Here is a 20,393-nt window from a genome sequence, read left to right as displayed (position 1 = left end):
GGGTCTGCCTGAAATGGAATCGTCTCCTCGGGGTTTCAATTTTACCCAATAAGAGGAAGTCAGTTCCTTTCTTCCCAGCCTTAACTCTACTAAAAGCCATTAAGCACTGCCAGGGACAGGAGACATTTATCTGTTGGTGAGTGTGAAGGCTGCGTTCTGTACCTCCAGCTGGGATGGAAATTAAGCTGTTTACTTGGTGGCCACCCCAAGGGACCGAAAGGAAGCTCTAACGTGATGGTATTTCTGAAATGCATTTTTAAAATCTCAAAATTCTCAGCCTCCATTCCTGCCTGTAAAATCACCAGGAATTTGCAAAATTCATTTAGCTGAATTACACCCTGACCAGCACTGACCACCAAATGCAAATGGAGTGACCAGCAGGTGACCTCACCGAACCGGTTCTTGTTTTGGAAAGGGTGGTGGGCATCTGAAGGCCGTTGCGGTTGCAGTCAGGCTAGCTTATACGATAACCAAGATCAAAGAGAGGTTTGGTACTGGTTTCCCAGGTGCGCTTCCTCTGCGTGTTCAGTCATATTCAAAACTTCACATGATAGAGTCCCTTTATGTAGGGCAGGCCGCCCCCTCAATATGTCTCAGTGACATATTGATTACTTTGAATTAAAGTTACTTGAGAAACAGCCGGTGGCAAGAAATGACATTTAAAAAACCCATTCTGGGGCTTCCCTGGTGGCGCAATGGTTAAGAATCTGCCTGCCAATGCAGGGGACACGGGTTCGAGCCCTGGTCTGGGAAGATCCCACATGCCGCGGAGCAACTAAGCCCGTGAGCCACAACTACTGAGCCTGCGTGTCTGGAGCCTGTGCTCCGCAACGGGAGAGGCTGCGACAGTGAGAGGCCCGCGCACCGCGATGAAGAGTGGCCCCCGCTCGCCACAGCTGGAGAAAGCCCTCGCACAGAAACGAAGACCCAACACAGCCAAAAAAAAAAAAAAAAAAAAAAAAAAGTCCTTCTACTACACATACCCTTTATATATTCTTCGTTTTACCTAATGTCCCATGCAAGTATCTACCCTTATTATTACACAGTTCTCATAACCAACATTAAAATAGTTGTGCAATATTCTAGTCAATCACTGGTGCAGAGTTAAATAAATGTTTTCTAACTTTTTGCTGAAATGCAGTATTTCAATGACTGTTTAAAAAAAGATCAATACCCTCAATTTGTGGGATCAATGAATTAGTATCTGCCATCTCCTGGATACTGTGTGTAAAATAGAAGCCAGCCCACAAGACCCTGGTAGACCCCAAACCCACTGTACTTTATGTTCCCAATGAGAACAACCTGGAAATAGTCATCCAGGAGCCCATTCACATATACGATCCGTCATCCTCAGGAAGGGGTGGGAAAAATATCAGATGAAATAGACCATGCAGCCCTTCAGGGCAGCCCCGCCCCGCCCCGCCCCGCCCCCACCCCATCCCATAGTCCACCTCGGCCCACGTGCACTGGGGCTGCCTCCGTGCATCCACTCCCATCCACACCCCGCACAGTCATCTCACGACAGCACGAGCGGCTCTCCGTCAAACAGGTGTGTTGTGGGAGGGCGTCTCGTGAGGTTCCGCGGTCGGACACTGGGGCAACACATCAGTCATGGCTTTCCCTGTCTTCCCAGGTTTTGGTTTCTCTTTCGATCAGGCCTCTCATTCTTTTTCCACGCAACGACCCAGGCTGAGCTGGTTTGAGGACACACTCTCTCTTACGGCAGTCGCTCCTGAGGGATGTGTGTAGGAGGAGGACACACACACACACACTCACGCACGCACACACACACACACACACACACTCTACAGGAATTTTTGCTTCATTCCTCCTGAGCCCAGGTCTGTGTTTCTGCCCTGAGGTCAGAGCTGCCCTCCCCACAGACATCAGCATCCACTTCACAGAGGTCCCTTTGTTCCGTGCACACTGCACCCCACTCTGCGCTCTTGACCGGAACCTTCTAGCTGCCCCCCCCAGTGCTCTCCTCTGTTCCAGCTCTTTTCTCCCTCATCTTGTCTCTGTTCTTAATACTTTCCAGGGGCCTGTTGGCCCGATCCTACCATTTCCTGATCACTTGCTTATGGATTCTCTCCTGCTTTTCTCCTAAAGATTCTGATTCTGAAGTCTGATCTGGGTCACCCTGGGCCTCAGTTTTCTCATCGGTAAAACAGGGTTATGTTAGTACTGACCTGCTTCCCAGAGGTGTGTGGGGATTAAAGGAGATAATACAGGCACAGCAACGGGCACAGTGCTTGGCTCCAAGAAAGCAAACAAATGTTAGCAATTATTACCTTTATCATTATCATCATTCATTATAATAATGAATAACAACCCTCAGTTTTTCTAAAAAGCCGGAGGTTCTCCCATAGCTTGTCATTCCTAAATTCCTCCATCTCAGACTTCCTAATCTCCCCCTAGGAATCCTACTCAACCCCACACCCTGATCTCCTGATTAGTTTTCTTTTCTCTGGACTTGAAAAAAATAACAGATCTGTATTAAGAGTCAGGAGATCTGAATTCTACTGTCATGAAAGAGTGAAAAGGGCTTGTGACCCTGGGCAAGTAATAGTCTTTCTGGGTTCCATCTCTTTCACCTGAAAAATGAGGAGATTGGACCAGAATAGCATTTTCCCAAGCATGTTCTGGAAGCTTCCATCACACTCGTGCTCCCCCCGCCCCCCGCCCTGAGCCCCCCTGGCCACAGCAGTGCCATAAGTGACCAACCTAGCACCCAGCTCCACCTCACTTAGCTCATCGTCAGAGTTGGGATACTGTCTACACTGCCTGGTGCCTCAGTAGATGGTTACAGGGCTGATCCAGCCCCTTTCATAAAAAAGAGGTTTTAAATTGGCGTAAATCTCAGCTCTGTAAGGGAGGAAAATGAACTGCCAGCTCTGCTGAAAAACTAGGACAAGGTTCTCTTTAGCAAGTCTCCAGGTACTGTTCAGGCAATCACTGGGTGTCACGAGCCTTAAAATATGCCCCTGCCTGGTACAATGTCTCCTGATTAAACTGGCTGCCAGGCCTGGGGTATTTCAGGCAGGAATGGTGTATTTTAAAACCACACAATTACTAGTAGTTTGGAAGAACCTTTTGAAACACCATGCCAATCATTTAATTCATTTTCCAAGTCCTTTTTAAATGCAAAATATGCTAATACGTTGTTTGAGTGTCCAGCAGGGAAACCTGCTAGAGACTGGGGCCTCTCTTGCTTGGAGGTTGAGCGGAGGGCTGGTGGGAATGGGGCGCAGCAAGAAGAATGGCCCATTTTCCCGCGATGCCACTGGGCTCAAGTGTTTCTTTGTGTTCCCTTCAGCTGCAAAAAGGTGCGATCACCCTCACAGGCACAGATTTGGGGCATAATGGGCTTCTTTTCTGCCCAAAGCCCAAGTCCTGCCCCTGGTAAGTAAGACATGTCCTTGAGTTGTCTGCTAGCTCCTCCTGGTGAACAGGGGACAATGAAGGAGGGAATAAAGAAAGGGTGAGACAGAAATTTATGGCTTGAAGGAATAAATTAATTTAGGCCCGGAGGGGCTGCTGCAGCCTTTGAAAAAATGATATAAACCAGCAAGACTCCATTTCTCTAACCTATACAAGGGAGGAGGATAAATTACAGACCAGGGGTCTCTCTTAGAGGTTTCAGGTAGATCAGCCTCTTTACAAAATATTACACCCATTTTGCCAAAATCCATGGGCTTCTTTGTACCTACTTCATAACTGATTCCATAATATCATTTAAAGTTGCTGTTGCTGCTTATTTAGTAAGTACACGTTATTGGTCCTACTCTGTATACCCAGCGCTGTGCTGGTCTTGGTGGGACGGGGGCAGCACACAGGAGTACAACACGGGGATCTAGTCCTTTATAGCTATCTTTAATTGAGCCTCCGCTATCTTCCAGGGCCAATAAATGCCTGGACCGCAGAGGGAAAAACACACATCCAGGCCCGAAGGAAGCGAGGCAGGCGTGGCAGCAACCCCACCTATCCGAGTGGGAAAGCCGGAATGCAATCTACCGAGGCTCTGGCCCAGGCCTTGCAAACAGGTGGCTGGGACTGGATTTGGCCCTTAGGTATGTTTTCTTTGACTTTATACATTGCTTTAAACATTTTGGGAATATCTCATAAAAATCAAGATTTCCGGGCTTCCCTGGTGGCGCAGTGGTTGAGAATCTGCCTGCCAATGCAGGGGACATGGGTTCGAGCCCTGGTCTGGGAAGATCCCACATGCCGTGGAGCGACTAGGCCCGTGAGCCACAATTGCTGAGCCTGCGCGTCTGGAGCCTGTGCTCCGCAGCAAGAGAGGCCGTGATAGTGAGAGGCCCGCGCACCACGATGAAGAGTGGCCCCCACTTGCCGCAACTAGAGAAAGCCCTCGCACAGAAACGAAGACCCAACACAGCCATAAATAAATAAAATTAAATTAAAAAAAAAGACACAAAACCAAAACTGACTTTAAAAAAAAAAAAAAAATCAAGATTTCCAACTTTTCTTAAAAAAATTAATAAGGGGCTCCCTGGCCTCACTGAATCCATATCCCTGCATGGGAACAGTCAGTGGCAAGTGTCCCCTTTAGACCGGGCAGGGATGCTCTAATTTGCCAAAGTCACCGCTACTCCTGTGACTTACCCCTAGCTAGCCTCCCTCATTCTCTTCACCTGCCTGACCTCTGTATGCATTTGGGTGTGCAAGCCTGACTCAGGACAGGCCCCTTACTTGCAAATGAGCAATCTGAGGCCCAGAGAGGTTAAGACAGAGAGAAGTACAGGTCTCTGCTGGACCCCTGGGTCTGTGCTGTTTTTACTATGTCATACTGTGTGTCATCAAGGGCAACCTATGGGTACACGGTGCATTAAATAAACGAGGACCGTCATAACTACTCGATGGACAGAGGAGCAAATGAATGAATGGATGGACCAGCCCAAGCCATAGATGCAGGCGTGCAGGGGTCATGGTGGGTAGGGGGCTGGAGGAGGCTTTATGAAGCGGATAGAAAAAGAACAGGCCTGAAAGAGCTCAGGAAAGGAGTAAAGAGTTCCCAGCTGACTTGAGGACCTGGAACCCCATTTATTTAGTTTAGTTTTTGTGACTTTTGAAATGTGTTTTTATTGTAAAATAGGACATAGAAATAGAAAAGCATTCCCACCAACAGTGCAAGAGGATTCCCTTTTCTCCACACCCTCTCCAGCCACTATGGAGAACAGTATGGAGGTTCCTCAAAAAACTAAAAACAGAACTACCATATGACCCAGCAATCCCACTACTGGGCATATACCCTGAGAAAACCATAATTCAAAAAGAGGCATGTACCACAATGTTCACTGCAGCTCTATTTACAATAGCCAGGACATGGACGCAACCTAAGTGTACATTGACAGATGAATGGATAAAGAAGATGTGGCACATATATACAATGGAATATTACTCAGCCATAAAAAGAAACGAAGTTGAGTTATTTGTAGTGAGGTGGATGGACCTAGAGACTGTCATACAGAGTGAAGTAAGTCAGAAAGAGAAAAACAAATACCGTATGCTAACACATATATATGGAATCTAAAAAAAAAAAGAAAAATGGTTCTGAGGAACCTAGGGGCAGGAAAGGAATAAAGACGCAGACATAGAGAATGGACTTGAGGACACGAGGAGGGGGAAGGGTAAGCTAGGACGAAGTGAGAGAGTGGCATGGACATATATATACTACCAAATGTAAAATAGCTAGCTAGTAGGAAGCAGCCGCATAGCACAGGGAGATCAGCTCGGTGCTTTGTGTCCACCAAGAGGGGTGGGATAGGGAGGGTGGGAGGGAGACACAAGAGGGAGGAGATATGGGGATATATGCATATGTATAGCTGATTCACTTTGTTATACAGCAGAAACTAAACACCACTGTAAAGCAATTATACTCCAATAAAGATGTTAAAAAAAAAAAAGAAATAGAAAAGCATATAACACATAAACATACAAATTATTTTCAACTGTTTATGTTTTTTTCGGTCCTGTTTTCTTTCTAAAAGCCATCAGAGCTACTTCAAAATCAGGGTTTTCTGTGCTTTTCAATCTGTACTCCCTGCAGAGTAAGAAACCACCCTAGCCCTTCCAGCCTGATATGGTGTAGCAGAAATATCAGGGGGCAAGCAATTGGGAGACCCGGGGTTCAATCCCAACTTAGATGCATGCGGAAGGTGGTTTACCCTCTGACCTCAGATGGGGAGACAGGACCAGACCTCTCTGAGGTGCCAATGTTCCAATGCTGTAGGATTCTGTAAGGCCAGCAAGGCTGGGGAGAGCGGAAGGAACCTGCTAGGATGTCCGGGAAAGGAAGGTCAGTGATCCAATCACTTACTGGCTCAGGCCAGAAGCAAAACTGTCAACATGGCTGCATTAGAACCTGAAACCACTCACCAGAATCTGTCCTAGATCCCTCCAGGTAATAAGATGTTGGTGAAAAGGGAATTTAGAGGTCATGGGCTCCAGGCCAGCTGAGTACAAGTAGTTTGGATGAGGGATGTGACTTGCCCAAGGTCTGATCCTGAGTATTAAATTGCATCCCAAAGGCTTTTCCTTCAGACTTTATTCCAAGCATGGGCTCTTGCAAGAGCCAGAGGCCCGGGGACGTGAGTAGGAAGGCTTCTTGGGCCAGGCCTCTCCTTCATGAACGGGCATACACTTAAACTTTTGACAGTCCCTGCAAGACATATGTGGCTGTCTGAATTTGGGACTACAACACACATATGTGGCTGTCTGAATTTGGGCCTACAACACACGTAGGATACCCTGAATTAATGTATTTTAAATATAAACCTGCAGTAAGCTTACAAGACGATTCTATAGCATTGTATTTTGGATGTCAAAAGAGTTAACTTGCTGGTTTAACTATTTTACAGATCTTCAATTTCTATAATCAGTTTTAATATTTTTTTCCATATTTTAACATGCCAGGAGTCTAAAAAATGTGGATGTGGCCCGAGTCTCTCTCGATCTCGGTGAGGACTGATCCCAGGGCAGAACCTGAACACCAGAACCTGGGGGAGGCCCCTTCAGTCGCTGAATGGAAATGGGGATGGGGAGAGCGCAGTAAAATGAATATGGACCACCTCGGTCTCAGCCAAGGCAACCCGCACTCCCCGTGTGCTTTCTAAGTGCCAGGAATGTGCCAACAGCTGGGCACAGAGATGGCCAGGCCCTGCCCATGAGGCAGTCATGGCCTAGCCAGCCAGCCAGACACTGAATGAGCTATAAAGTGATGTGACAAGTACTGCAACTGAGAGATGCAGAAAGTGCTGGGGCATGTGCGGGGAGAACGTGCATTTGCCTGAGGGTGGACCAACAGGCAGATTATGCGTTGGGAGGTGTGGCACACGGAACAACGCCCCCTCCAAATATGCCACGCCCTAACCCCCAGTACCTGTGAATATGTCACCTTACATGCCAAAGGGTCTTTGCAGATGTGATTAAGGTTGTTGCCATGGGGAGATTATCCTGGCCTATCCGGATGGGCCCAGTGTAATCACAAAGGTCCTTAGAAGGGAAAGAGGGAGGCAGGAGGGTCAAAGTCAGAATGATCCAGCTCAAGAAAGACTCAATTGGCACTGCTGGCTTGGAAGATGGAGGAAGGGGCTGTGAGCCAAGGAATACAGCCAGCTCTAGAATCTGGAAAAGACAAGGAAATGAATTCTCCCTCAGAGCCTCCAGAAGACAGAGTCCTGCCAACGCCCTGCTTTTAGCCCAGTGAGACCCATTTCAGACTTCTCACCTCCAGAACTGTCAGATAACACGTGTGTTGCTTTAAGCCACCAAGTTTGTGGTAGTTTGTCACCGTAGCCCTAGAAAACTAAGGCAGGAGTATAACCCAAGTAAGAGACAGGAGTCTTGGTGGACCAGTCCTGAATTGGTACCAACTGCCCTCTGGGAGCCTCTATTTCTCCCTCCAAAAAACAGGGGCACTGGGTAGATGGCCTCTGTCATCCCTTCCCTTTCTGACACTTGGTGTCTTGATGGATGAAGGGAGCATCCACTGTACCAGATGGCTGGCAACTGGTGGTGAGAGTTGACAGAATACAGCATGTCCCAGAGTGTGTCTGGTGGAATTTAAGTTCTATGGACTGTGGATGAGGGTTAGTCAGAAAAGAGGGCTATTCACGCAGCAAATCATTACCGAGCACTTCCCAGGCACTGTTCTAGGCATGGGGGAAGTCAGTGGTGAACCAGGACAGACAAGGTCCCTGCCCTCGTAGGATTCAGAGCAGAGGAGTGAGCGAACTAGTGAAGAAGCCCATTTCCACTGGTCATCAGACCACGGAGGAAATGAAACCTGGTGACGAGGCAGAGCGGGACGAGGAGGCCTGCCACTCTCGCCAGGGTGGTCAGGGCTGGCCTCCCAGGGTCAAATGTGACTTGGTCCTACGTGACGTGAGATGAGCTGGGCATTTAAAGAAAAGGGGAAAGAAGGATGAAAAAATACTGAGCTAAACAGAGTTAAACAGAATTATATATGACGGAGTCCCGAGCGTTTGAACATATTGATTGGTCCATGTGTTCATTTGACACATTCTCTTATTGAACCAGGCAGTGTTCTGCTGGGCACGAGGGATACAGTCCTGAACAAAACAGCCAAGCAAGAACGGGGGGAGCGTCATTAGTGCGGGGGAGACGGACTACATAGAGGTAAACAGACAAGTGTAAAATGAGGATGTAAAAGGACTCTGAGGAACAGAGCAGGTAAGGGGGTGGAGGTCTGGGAAGACCTCTCGGAGCTGATGCTATCTGAGCGGAGTCCTAACACACAGGAGGAATCAGTGTGCAGCATTTCCCAGACTAACACGACAACGGAACCCTTTGTCATAGAGCGTCTTGCAGGACTCCTGCTCCTCAGACAGGCCTTGAGAAAGCCTGCAGCGTCAAGCTGGCATCTGCACATGCTCGCAGGACCGCGGTGGTCACGTCAGGATGGAGGCTGTGAATCTCATGAAAGCAACGGAAGACATCTCACGTAGAAGTCCCCCCTCCGAAGGCATATCCGAAAACGGGAGTGACTGGGAGGTCTCCGATGGACTTGTGGATTTAGAAATCCCTGCACTCTCTCCTGGGCGGCCCCAGATTCCCCCTTGGTGCTGCTGGAGAGTAGCTGAGAGCCCAAGATTAGATGAGATGGCCTCTGCAGGCATGAGCAGGTGCTATTTCTCGCATGTCCCAGAAAATGGAAGAGAAGAACAGGAATCCTTTTCCTGGGATGTTGCGTCGTAAAGAACACGTATTTTTTGGGTTTTTTGTATTGGAGTATATATAATAGATAACTTGTATTTGTTTTTAAAGTGTATCTGGGTGACGATGATCAATGTTCCCATTTCCGGGGATCTTTACCCAAGTCCTCCTTCAGTCTTGGTAAAGGAATACATTCTACACCCCAGGACCAGAAACAAGAACCGGAGGCCCAACCAGGGCACATCCTATCCTCATGGGAAGTCCACGCCCAGAGAGAGAGACTAACATTCTCTGCAAGGAGTCCCAGGGAGTTGCCCTGAGAACGAACGCCGCCGTCCCTGCGATGTCCTTTCCTGTCTGGAGCAGGCCGTCTGGACTTTCTCACAGCTCAGATCAGTTGAGGCACATGATGTATTCAGATCCTGCGGCAGGAAGCCTCCCAGCAGCGGCCATCCCATCCGGGCTCTGTTCCTGATAAGCTGGGCTCCAGGGCTGCCAGGGGGCCTCTCTGAGAGGCCACAGAACGCGGCCTGACCTGGCAGGTGGTGACGCCACTCATTTTCCACATTCCCTCGGCAAGAGGTCAACGCAGAGACATGTGGGAGCAACCTTCGCACGAGAGCTGACATCTTTTTCGAGCCCCTGCTTCCCGGGAGCAGTAAGAGGGGCATAGGACCAAGCACACGTGTGGTTCCTCTGCTTGGATGCTCTCCTTGGCCCTCGTCACCTTTCTACTCATCATCTTTTCATCTCAGCTCAGGGTCACTTCCTCTGGGAAGCTGTATAGATTGGACCAGACCCACCATTTTGGGTTCTTACGGCACATCCTGCCTCTATTATGAGCACCTGAGACGGCTTCAGGCCCCAGGTCTGACACTGACTGCGCCTTGAACAAATCCCGTCATCTCCCGGGGCCTCAGTTACTGAAGGAAGGGGGTTGATAAGATGCTCTCTGGGGTCCCTCCCAGTCCCAGCACCCTGGGATTTCCCTTCCCCAAAGAAGAGCCCTGAGCACAGCATGTACCCAGTCAGAGGTCTTGGCCTTGGGCCATGACCTTGGGAAAATCCCCTTCCCTCTCTTCCATTTATCCAGCATTAAAATGACAGAGCGAGTTGCCATGCTGCTTTGCAAACTTTTTAAGGCATGAAATCCTTTAAAAAAAAATGCAATCTGATACCTAAAACAGGTAAACGTGGAGCCACTTCGCTTGAAATAGGAGCGAGGGTCTGGGAGGCCCTTTTTGTTTTGGCCTCTGAGGCACCTCCCCCAACAGCGCTCCTAAAGCGCCGCTCCCTTACATGCTCCTTCCAAATCCAACCCGGAGTCAAGTTCCGATGTCCACCCACGCGCACCTCACCTCTGCCCGGTGCCTGCCTTCTGTGGGGTCTGGAGACCTTCTTTTGAGGAGCATCCAAAAGACACAGAAGCTTCCCTGCTCCTCTTTAGTTTCTTGTTTTTGTTTCTTACATGCTTAACTTCGAACATCACTCCATAGAGCACAGGAAGTGAGAATTACAAAGGTAGGAGAGGAGAAACCCATCACTTAACCCATTTCCAAATCACTGCTATGGACGCAAAAGCCACAAGTGCTGAAATGAAGGACACAAGTGACTGTGGCCAGCTCTGCCTGTTTACAGAGGAATCACCAACACCCATGGAGGGGTCGCCAGCCCCCAACACCCTCCCAGGCACGTGTGTCCCATCACGGCGCCCAGCAGAGCTCCTGCAGTCCCTACCACGGAGTCCCTACCATGGATGGAGGGGCAGCCAATCAGGAGACCTGGCCGCTGGTCCCCAGGAGCACCCTGCAGAGCCAGAGACACAGACAAGGACCCTGCAGAACCGGCCTGCCAAACACCTCCCCGCCGTCACTATTCCCCAGGTGTGAGCGACTGGGTGGCTTTCTACAGCCCGGGCCGCACACTCCTTTACTTCTTTATTTCCTAATGCTTTCTAAATTCATCACCCTCCCTGTGTTGAGCAAAACGTGCTGAGGTTTGTAGAGAAGGAGTGAGCGCCCTTGCTTCCTCGGTGTCCGAGAGACACAAAAACCCACTGAGAAATCCTCTGGGAGAAGGCTCAAGGGATGGACCTTTGTGGGCACCTGGCCGTAGGTTTTGATTTGGAGGCCAGGACGGCTGACCTTTCAGAACCAGAGAGAAACCTTTTCTATTTTGAGGCAGCTGATTTTCATTATTATTTTTTAGAGGCTCTAAAGCTTCTCTAAAACCATCTCCTGGAGGTAGAACTTCTCTTTGTTTTCCCCCAGTGCTCACTTGGCTTATGAAAATGCATTAAATCAGTAGTCATTCTGCTACTCCCAAATGTGTCCCACTCTCAGCCCCATCGTCTGGCTGGTGATGATTCTCTTTATCAATCCCAAGACAGCAGCTGAACCTCCTGCGCGATCTGGCATCTCCCCCTCCTCCCCACTCCCCGCCCCCCTGTCCTGCTCGGACCTCTTGAATTTAAACTGTCAGCCCTGCAGTGACAGACACAGCAAGTTGGAAGGGGAGGAGACAGTGCTATTTATAACCCAGCGGAGTTCACCCTCAGAACACGGCCATTTTTTTCCAGGCCACCTGCCAGAGCCCACATTCTCCAGGCTCCATATATGGGCCTCCCCACAGGCCCCTGTGGCCACAGCCTCACCTCTGAGGGGACCAAGGCAGCCAGGCGACTCAGGAAGGTAAGGCCGGATCTGCTTCTCCAGGGCCTGTGAGGCGGCCAAAGCCAGCCTGGCAGCCTGGCCACCCCGCTGCGGGGTGATCTGAGACAGGGGAGGAAAGAGTCAGGAACCCCGGGGTACCAGCCTGACCGAGCTTGGAGGGCAGCCGACTTTCCCCCCAAGGCTTGAATAAGAATGGGGAGGAAGAAACGTATTCTTGCTATAAAACATTAGATCACCCCATAGTTTTGCCAAGTGGTTTTCAATTGTTTCCACTGCGATGTGACTGAGGTCCGTGGCGGCCTTGCCAGCCCCCAAGGGCTCCGAAAGCTGGATTTATGGACGCCCCTGGATAGGCAGATGGGAGGGGAAGGCTGGGGAGGGTGCGCAGGCCAAGGCAAGGGAGCGGGGCTTTGCCAAGCAGATCTTTTCTGCAGGCTCTCGGCTTTGATTAGCATATATTAAGGACACAGAAAGAGAAAGGCGTCTGGTTTCTCCTGGGCATTTGGACACAAACACCCAACTACCTTCTGGAAGCCAAGCATGGAGGCAAACAGGAAGGGCCTGACCGGTTGAGTTGTCACTCTGGGCTCTTCTCTGTCCTTTCTGTGCCGATGTCCGTGGGACCAGGCTGGGGCCACAAACGGGTCGGGGTGGGGTGCCTACGGAGCAGGAGTCCCGGAAACCCTCCTCCAAGTTCCTGTAAGCAATTTTACTTAGACGTCTTGGAAATCATCTCCAAACCTCCTCCAGAACTGTCTGTGGTGGACACAGCTGTGACAAATCAAGTTCAGGTCCTTCCTCTAAATAGCCTTCTGTGGTCATCTGGCTATCTCTTCCTTAGGATGGAGAGCATCTGGTATTATGATGAATGGTTATTATTAATAATAACAGTTTGGCTTTACTGAGTGCTTACTCAATGCCAGGCATTTAACACGTAGCATCTCATTTAATCCTCATACGGGTGTTACTTTGTCCGTGAGGAAACTGGGGAGCAGAGAGGTTAAGCCGCGTGTCTACCCCGAGTCTATCCAGCTCCTGACCCCCAGTCTCTCCACTGTAGGTACTGGTTCCTATCACTCTTGCCTGCCGCCTCCTTTGTTACATTTTTATCCTTGCAGGTGGAGGTCATGCCTTAAACTCCTTGTCTTCTCTTCTTCCTTGAGCAGCCAGAACAAAGTAGACCTGCAGAAAATCTTCACTCATGTGGCAGTCCTTCGGCTGAGGCACCCTTTACTTGCCAGCTCTTTACAGCCTGGGATGGATTCCTGATTCTCTTTTGACTCCGTGGCCTCCGAAACCAGCCCCGAGGGGCCACGATCCTGTATCTGTGGAGGTCCCAGGCATCCCTACCGTTCCTTGTTCGCCTGCGACAAATATGGGACTGGCACTTCAGCAGAGGAAAAGCAGCAGCAGGAGTTGATCAATTCCTAAGCAACGAAGATCCTGTTTTCATGCAAACGTCCTCGGCATTAAAACAAAAACAAATTCTTCCCAGGGTGCGTCCTGGATGCCAAGTCTTCTTGCAAGACACATTTTGAAGCAAGGTTTTGCGCCTGCGCTAGAGACTGACGGGGGCTGGGAGGAGAGCTGCGTGCCAAGTGTCGTCTTGATATGCTCTCATTTTAAACTCACAGCCACCCCACGAGCTAGCCACAGTTGGCTCTCGGGTTGACAGATAAGGAAACAGGCAGAGAGAAATGAGGGAACGGGTCCAGTGTCTATCAGCTGGTGATGGCAGCCAGGGCACATGACCAGATCTGATTGAAGCTGTATTGTTTTGGACACAGACACAGGTATCCACTGCGACTGTATTCACCTTACAGAGATGAGGGGGATGACCATGAATGTTTCAGATGACTACAGGCAAAATCTTTTTTCCCCTTAGTGTACTTTTCCCATCACGTAAATAAAAAGTGTGCTTTCCCCCTCAAATAAAAAGAAAGAAGGATGCTGCCTGGGTACCACTCCTCTTCTTACAATAAACTAGTCCTGGGTATGAGTCTGGATGAAATGTTAGAACTGACTAAATGCTGTGGAGTCTGTGATGCCTACAAAGTGCTCAGGAGTGTCCCTGACGACTTGGCTCTGGCCACGGTCTCGGTTTCCTTGCCTCTGAGGCCAACAGCAGATAAAGAGAGGGTGACTATCAATGAGGTCACAAAGCAATGCAGGGCCTATATATAGGTGGAACGGCAACAAGTGCCCTTGAGTTCTGAAGAGGGGGGGATCACAGAGGTCTTCCTGGAGGAGGGATTTTTTCCAACTCAGGAATAAATCCCTCCTAAAGGAGCTGAGTGCCCACCAACACTGGCACTACTGGAACACTGCCAGGGTCACTGGGCTTGCCCAACGGTTACAGGCAGTGCCCACAGGGCATCTAGCCTCCAGCTGGCTCCAGCAGCTTTGTCCCTTAGGATCCTGTGAGTTCAAAGGCAACACACATTGATGGGTTAGGGACAGCCCACGCGAGTCACTTTTGGCAAATGACCATTAATACCAGGATTGTGGCACTTTAGTGCTGCATGATCACTGGGTGCCACCCGCTTCCTGCTGATGCCTTGCCCAAGGCTCATGGTCCAGCCAAGACTCCAGCTCAAACCTCTTTCCTCCTGCCGCTGAAGCCCTCTGCTCAGCCCCCTTTTCTCACACTGAGGAGGTCATCACTGGCTTCTGCATGTGCCCAGAAGCAGCCAGTGAGCCCGGGATTGGGAGACACAGACAGCAGCCTTCTCAGGGTAACCTGAAAGCGAATCCAGGGCAGGGAGGAGCTTCTTTTCGGAGCATCTCTCTTCCTAGCACTACTGCAGCAACCGGGACTGAGCAGGCAAAGGTCTGGTGCTGGGAACAGTGAGTAGGCAAGTCTGGCTGGAGAAAAGGGCCCATAAAGAGGCTTTGTGGAAGTTAAAAGTGACAAGAACCAGCTGAGTGGAAAGAGCATGGACTTTGTGTACAAAAGACCTGGGCTGGCATCCAACACTGTCACTGTGTCAGGGGTTGAGAGTGCTCCCCAGTATACATGCTCTCCTTTTCCTCCCAGGCAGCAGCTAGACTACATCTCCCAGCATTCCTTGCAGTGACAGGTGGTCATGTGACAGCTTTCCGACCAATGGAATTGGAGTGGAGGTGATACGGGCCGACTCCAGGCCTGGCCCCTAAAAACCTCCCACTTGTGGTTCTCTTTTCTCCATCTCCCAACTGAATGGAGAGAGCCCCTAGGACTAGAGGGAGACAGCCACAAGAGGGAAGGAGCCTGGGTCCCTGAATCACTGTGTGGAACACTGCCTGCCAGACATACACACCGAACTGTGGTGTGAGCAGGAAATAGACTCCTAAGCTGTTAAGCTATTAAAATTTGGGGGTTGTTACAGCTGTTAGTTCAACCTGACTAATATAATATAGGCTTTTACTTGCCATGTGACTTTGGATGAGTTTCTTAACCTCCTTAAGCTTAGATTTCCTCATCTGTAAAATGAGAATTAAAAAAAAAAAAAAACCTTCCAGAGAATGACCAGGCTAGCATTTGTAAAGTTTCCACAGCAAAGGCTGCATCGTAAATTTGGGAGCCCTAGGCACTTTTGCATTTGTGGGTCCCTTCCTGCATTAAAAAAAACTCAGAACAAAACCCATAAAAAATTAGGTTTTAATATTATGTTGGTATAAAGACAAATATATTCCAGGTTGGATTAATCGTTATGTTTATTATTGTTTAGGATTTTAATATTTGATTTTATATTCATTATTACTAAATTCATTTTTTCTTCTAATTTTAAGAGAAATTAAAATGAAACATTTTCTGTGGCCCTAAAAGTATAGTGGGCCCCAGGCACTGTGCTTATTGTACCTAATGAAGAAATCGATCCTTCTTACTACAGAGCCTGGCCCCTGATGCACACAATAAATGATAACTACTATGGGTATTTAAAAAATAATAATAGGAAGACGGACACATGAACGGCCACAGATGGTTATGAAACCCCTTTCACACCCCTCATTTCCTCCAGTGCTCACATCCATTGTATGAGATGGTTTCATCTATATTTTCCAGTGAAGAAAAGCGAGGCTCAAGGAGGTCAAGTGCTATGCTCCAGAGGGGTAAGAACATCTACCACTCAGCGCTTTCTGCCTGCTGCCTCATGCCAAGCACAATGCTAGACACCTGTCTTACTTGATCACTTTTAATTTTCACAACCTGTCACGAGATGGGGCTTCTTTCTTATCCCCATTTCACAACTGAAAAAAAGAAATCAATACTGAGGACAAGTGGCTGAGTTGAGAACTGAAACCACTTCTGGTGCCAAATCTAATGCTTGTTCTACCAGCCCACCTTTCCATCTCTCAAGAGTTATGTCCTGAGCATTGATAAGTGGCCATGTCTGAGGAGGGTGTCAGCCACCCCAGTACCTCCTTTCACGGAGCAGAGAAGGAACTGCTCAGGGCTGACATCCAAACACATCATGCTAAGGTTACACTTGAGCTTTCTCATTCTCTACCTAAATGTACTCCTTCGAAGGTCTAATTATAGTGACTTTTATTTTCTTGTAAATAATCACATCTGTCATAACTGACTTCACTGATCCAAGGCTCCAAGTTGGCAGTCTTGGAGGCCTGAGCCAATGCGTCAATTAGGCCAAGTAGGCTGTAAACAAAAGTTGCCCGAAATGACAGAGAGAAAAAAAAATTAGTCGCAGGCATATAGATGGTGGGGACCAATATGTGCTTTTCCACAACAGTTATATCAACACAAACTCCTAAATGTGGCTCATGGTGTCAATCTCTCGGCAACCGGAGTTAGTAAAACTGGCACAGCCAGCCAGATCCCAGAGAATGAAAACAATCTTTTTAGTGGAGACTCAGTCCTAGGAACTGGTTTTTCTAATATCTTTCGAGTCTAAGGTGATGCCCCCAGGAATTTGCCATGGCTCTTTATGCTTGTTTTCAGGAAGAAAGACAGGATGCAGGGCTCCCTCCCGTGAAGGGCTCCCATAGTCTTAAGGGCTATGTTTTGAGTGCGGCTGTTCAGCCAGCATTGAGTCATAGATCAAAAGTCATCTCCGGACTTGGGTACAAGTCTCTTTCCACCTACCTTATCAGTACTGTGACGAAGCAAATCATTTCACCTTCCCCAATTCATCTCGGCTTCCTTAGCTATAAAATGGTGACAGCCTACAACCCTCGTGAGGCTGAATGATATAATGACTGTCTGTGACAGGCTGTTGGATAAGTGCTAGTCATCACCATCACAATTAACAGATCAGCACATACTGCGTTCCGTTTTCAATCCGTGCGGATGGTTTCTTTCTCTCCTCAAATAACTCTACATAGAAACAGTCATGCTTCAAGTCATCGAAGGATGGGAGCCATGATCTACTTGGGACTTCTTTCACGGGGAGGTGTTTGAAAGTCATTTTGCTAATTAAGCTCTGAAAGTCCCTGTGTCTGATGGGAAGCTTCGAGAAAGGAGTGTCTTCCAGGTAAGAACGTGGGGAAATGGAAGGCAGCTCTCGCCTACTCCCCAAACTGCTCACAGGAAATTGACGTATGCTTTTGGTGACCCCAGTTCTGCGGCTGGTGGAACCTCCTTTGGGTCTGGCTGATCTGTGTGAGCAGCGGAGTTAAGAGCACAGACTCTGAAGTCAGGCTGCCTGAGCTTTGAGTCCAACTCAACTCTTCACTCACAGTGGGACCTTGGGCAAGTTATCTCATCTTTCTGCGCTTCAATTTCCTCACCTATAAAATGAAGATAATGACAGTACCTAGCCCTGAGGGTGGTGGTAAGGAATAAAGAAACGAACACCTGTCAACAGATTATAACAGGGCAGGTACCCAGGAAGCAATCAGTACCTGTCAATGGTTATATTACAGTCAATGACCTTCTTTCCCTCATTCAGCATTTATTAACATGTGTGTTTAAGTTAGCCATCTTCAGATTTCCACCTCAAACCCCTTACTAAGAAGGAAATTCTGAGTGCAATCTAAATTGTACTCAGATTCTGATTCAATCAAAATATTGAATCACTATGTTATACATCTGAAATATAATATTGTAAATCAACTATACTTCAATTAAAAGAAAGAAGGGAATTCTGTAGTCCCCATAGAAAATCTAAGAGCTCCATGATCTAGAACTGAATCTTCAAGAGAGGCCCAGAGCCACCTCCTTCAAAGGAATTCCTTTCTGGGGCAGAGATGTGGCAGAAGGAGTTCCAGGCTGAGAATCAGGGGACCCAAGTCCTAGTAAATGTCATTTTCCCACTCTGTGGCCTTGGGCCAGTCACTCCCCCTCTCTTGAGTGTGAATTTTCTCAGTTGTAAAATAAAGAGGGCTTTCGGCTACGACTCTCAGTTTTTCTTCTGTAAAAAGGGATAATAGGAAGAACTATCATACATGTGCTATGACGTGCGACCCAAATAAAGCATCACATACTAAAATGGGTGAGGGCCTGACCATGGCCCACAGGCTCTAGGCCATCTGGCTCCTGTCACTCATGACCCATCTCTCTCCCTCTCACCCATTCTGCTGCACACATTGGTCTCCTTGTTTTGCTTTCGTCCCTCAGCACTACTGCCTTAGGGTCTTTGCCCCAGCTTTGTCCCTCTGCCTAGGGTGCTCTTTCCCCACATAGCCCTATGGTTCACTCCCCTACTTCCTTCAAGTCTTGAATTATTATTTTTTCCATTGCAACTATCACTTTCGAGCATAGTACATGATTTCCTTACCTGTTACGATTATTGCTTACTCTCGGTCTCGCCCCAGACTGGGAATGTAAGGAATCTCTGTTTGGTTCCTCAAGAGCCGAGAAGACCACCTGGTACATAATAGGTGATCAATAAATATTTGAGGATTCACTGAGTGAATGAATGGAGAGCACTTTGTACACTAAGAAGGGGCTTATTTCTGGCAGCCTTCCTAAATGTGAAGGGGGCATTCTCACTCCTCACCTGTCTTCTTTCCCTTAATTACCTAGACATCTGGACCTGTTTCCATCCCCCTCCTCCCTCCCAGCCTGGAAGTGGAGTAAAGCACCTGTTGGCAGGTAACTGTCACTGGTCTATTTCTCGACTTGGTGAAGTTAATCTGTAAACATCAGAGATGCAGTCTCTCTGCCTGCTCTGTCTCCCCCTGATCAGAGAGCAGCAATGGCCTGAGTGCGCATCTTTGCAGACTCGCAGTTTCACTGATGGACACTTTATGGTGTGGGGTGCAGGGCAGGCAGCGTTAGAAAGACCTTCTAGCCAGCAACCTAGGTAAGTCATGCCCTCTAGTCTGGTTCTGTAAGGAACAGAGGGGATATATATTTTGATCACACCTGTCTGACTCTGTCTCTCTCGACTGGTCTTGAACCTGGCTAGGTAACAGGGTTGTGTCATTTACTGACCCCTAAAACTCCAACACCAAACATTCCGGATTTTAGCAAGTGAAGCCTTACATTCCCTGGTTCCAGATTGTCTACAGTTCTCGCCGTTCTCCTCTGACGTATTAATTTGTGGATGTCCCACTTTACATACAACACTGCAAACTGGGCACAATTCTGCAATGAGGTTTGTGACCCAGGGGAGAGGGGCTGTTACCTGCTCGCCCATTCCAGACACTGTTCTGCTATCAATGCTGTGGAAAGATATCTCTATATCCCTCCTCCCACCACTGGTCTCTCCTAGACCTGCAGTCCTTGGACACTTTCCCACCCAGGATCTGTGGTGCCTCAGGGCTCCACCCCCTGCTCCCATGGGACGTGACGCTGGTCTGTAAGTTGCTAGATTAGGCTCCTTCTTCTTGTCCCCTGAGATCTTCTAGGATACTGTCTCTATCACCTGACAAGTTCATTATCGCTCCCAGCTTCACATTATCCCTGACCACAGCGAAATGATAGTGACCGCTGCCTGAATGCTTGCAAGGGCTCAGGCATGGGGCCCAGCGCACTCCCTACCTCGTCCTGTTTAATCCTCGAAACAAGCCAACGAGGCAGGCGTTACTATCTCCCATTTTACAGATGAGGAAACTGAGGTTTTTCGAGGTGAAGGGTCTTTATGTGTCATTGTAACTTGTAAGCAGTAGTGTGAATTCCAAAGCCTAGACTGGATGGCTTCTAGGGCTAGCATTTAGGTCTCCATTTAAGCCACAGAAAAACATGTGGACAGAATGGGGGTGAGCCAGAGACCCCAGGCCCACCCCCAGGAACCTAAGTCCAGACGATTTCACTCAGGTCCGTCGGCATCCATCCGTGGCCATTTAACCTGCAAACTTATCCAAAAGGATCATCCAACATTTCTCCATCATGTTCCCAAGGAGCTCACGAGTGGTGTTCTCAAACACCTTAATGACAACCAGGGATGCCTGATTTGTGGCTTTTTCCTCACCTACTGGCTGAAAAGCCTTGAAAAAAACCTGAAGTTAATCTGGCTCCACCTGATCTGGGCGAATCCACGCTGGATTCCAATGAGCACCATTCTGCCCTCTCTAAGCCCCGGCAAAACAGCCTTGGAAACAGCCCAGGAACCAAGAGATTTAAGGCAGTTAAGATCATCA

At 48.6% G+C, this 20,393-nt stretch overlaps 1 protein-coding gene and 1 long non-coding RNA gene across 5 annotated transcripts in view; one reads left to right on the top strand and one right to left on the bottom strand.

Annotated features, from left to right (window-relative positions):
- Positions 1 to 20,393, bottom strand: part of ZHX2 (zinc fingers and homeoboxes 2) — a 170,774-nt gene that overhangs the window by 125,420 nt on the left and 24,961 nt on the right. The gene's annotated exons all lie outside the window — the stretch shown is intronic.
- LOC133077389 (uncharacterized) lies at positions 1,501 to 13,766 on the top strand. Of its 2 annotated transcripts, none has more exons than XR_009697712.1 (3): positions 1,501 to 1,549; positions 3,900 to 4,070; positions 13,037 to 13,766. It is a non-coding gene; the product is annotated as an uncharacterized LOC133077389 (long non-coding RNA). The 2 variants fall into 2 exon arrangements; XR_009697713.1 differs by lacking the exon at positions 13,037 to 13,766 and adding an exon at positions 4,187 to 4,256.

This window comes from Eubalaena glacialis, chromosome 17 (assembly GCF_028564815.1).
Source record: "Eubalaena glacialis isolate mEubGla1 chromosome 17, mEubGla1.1.hap2.+ XY, whole genome shotgun sequence".
Classification (NCBI taxonomy): domain Eukaryota; kingdom Metazoa; phylum Chordata; class Mammalia; order Artiodactyla; family Balaenidae; genus Eubalaena; species Eubalaena glacialis.
The sequence above is the reverse complement of the archived record's forward strand: the minus strand, read 5'-3'. Positions and strand labels throughout refer to the sequence as shown.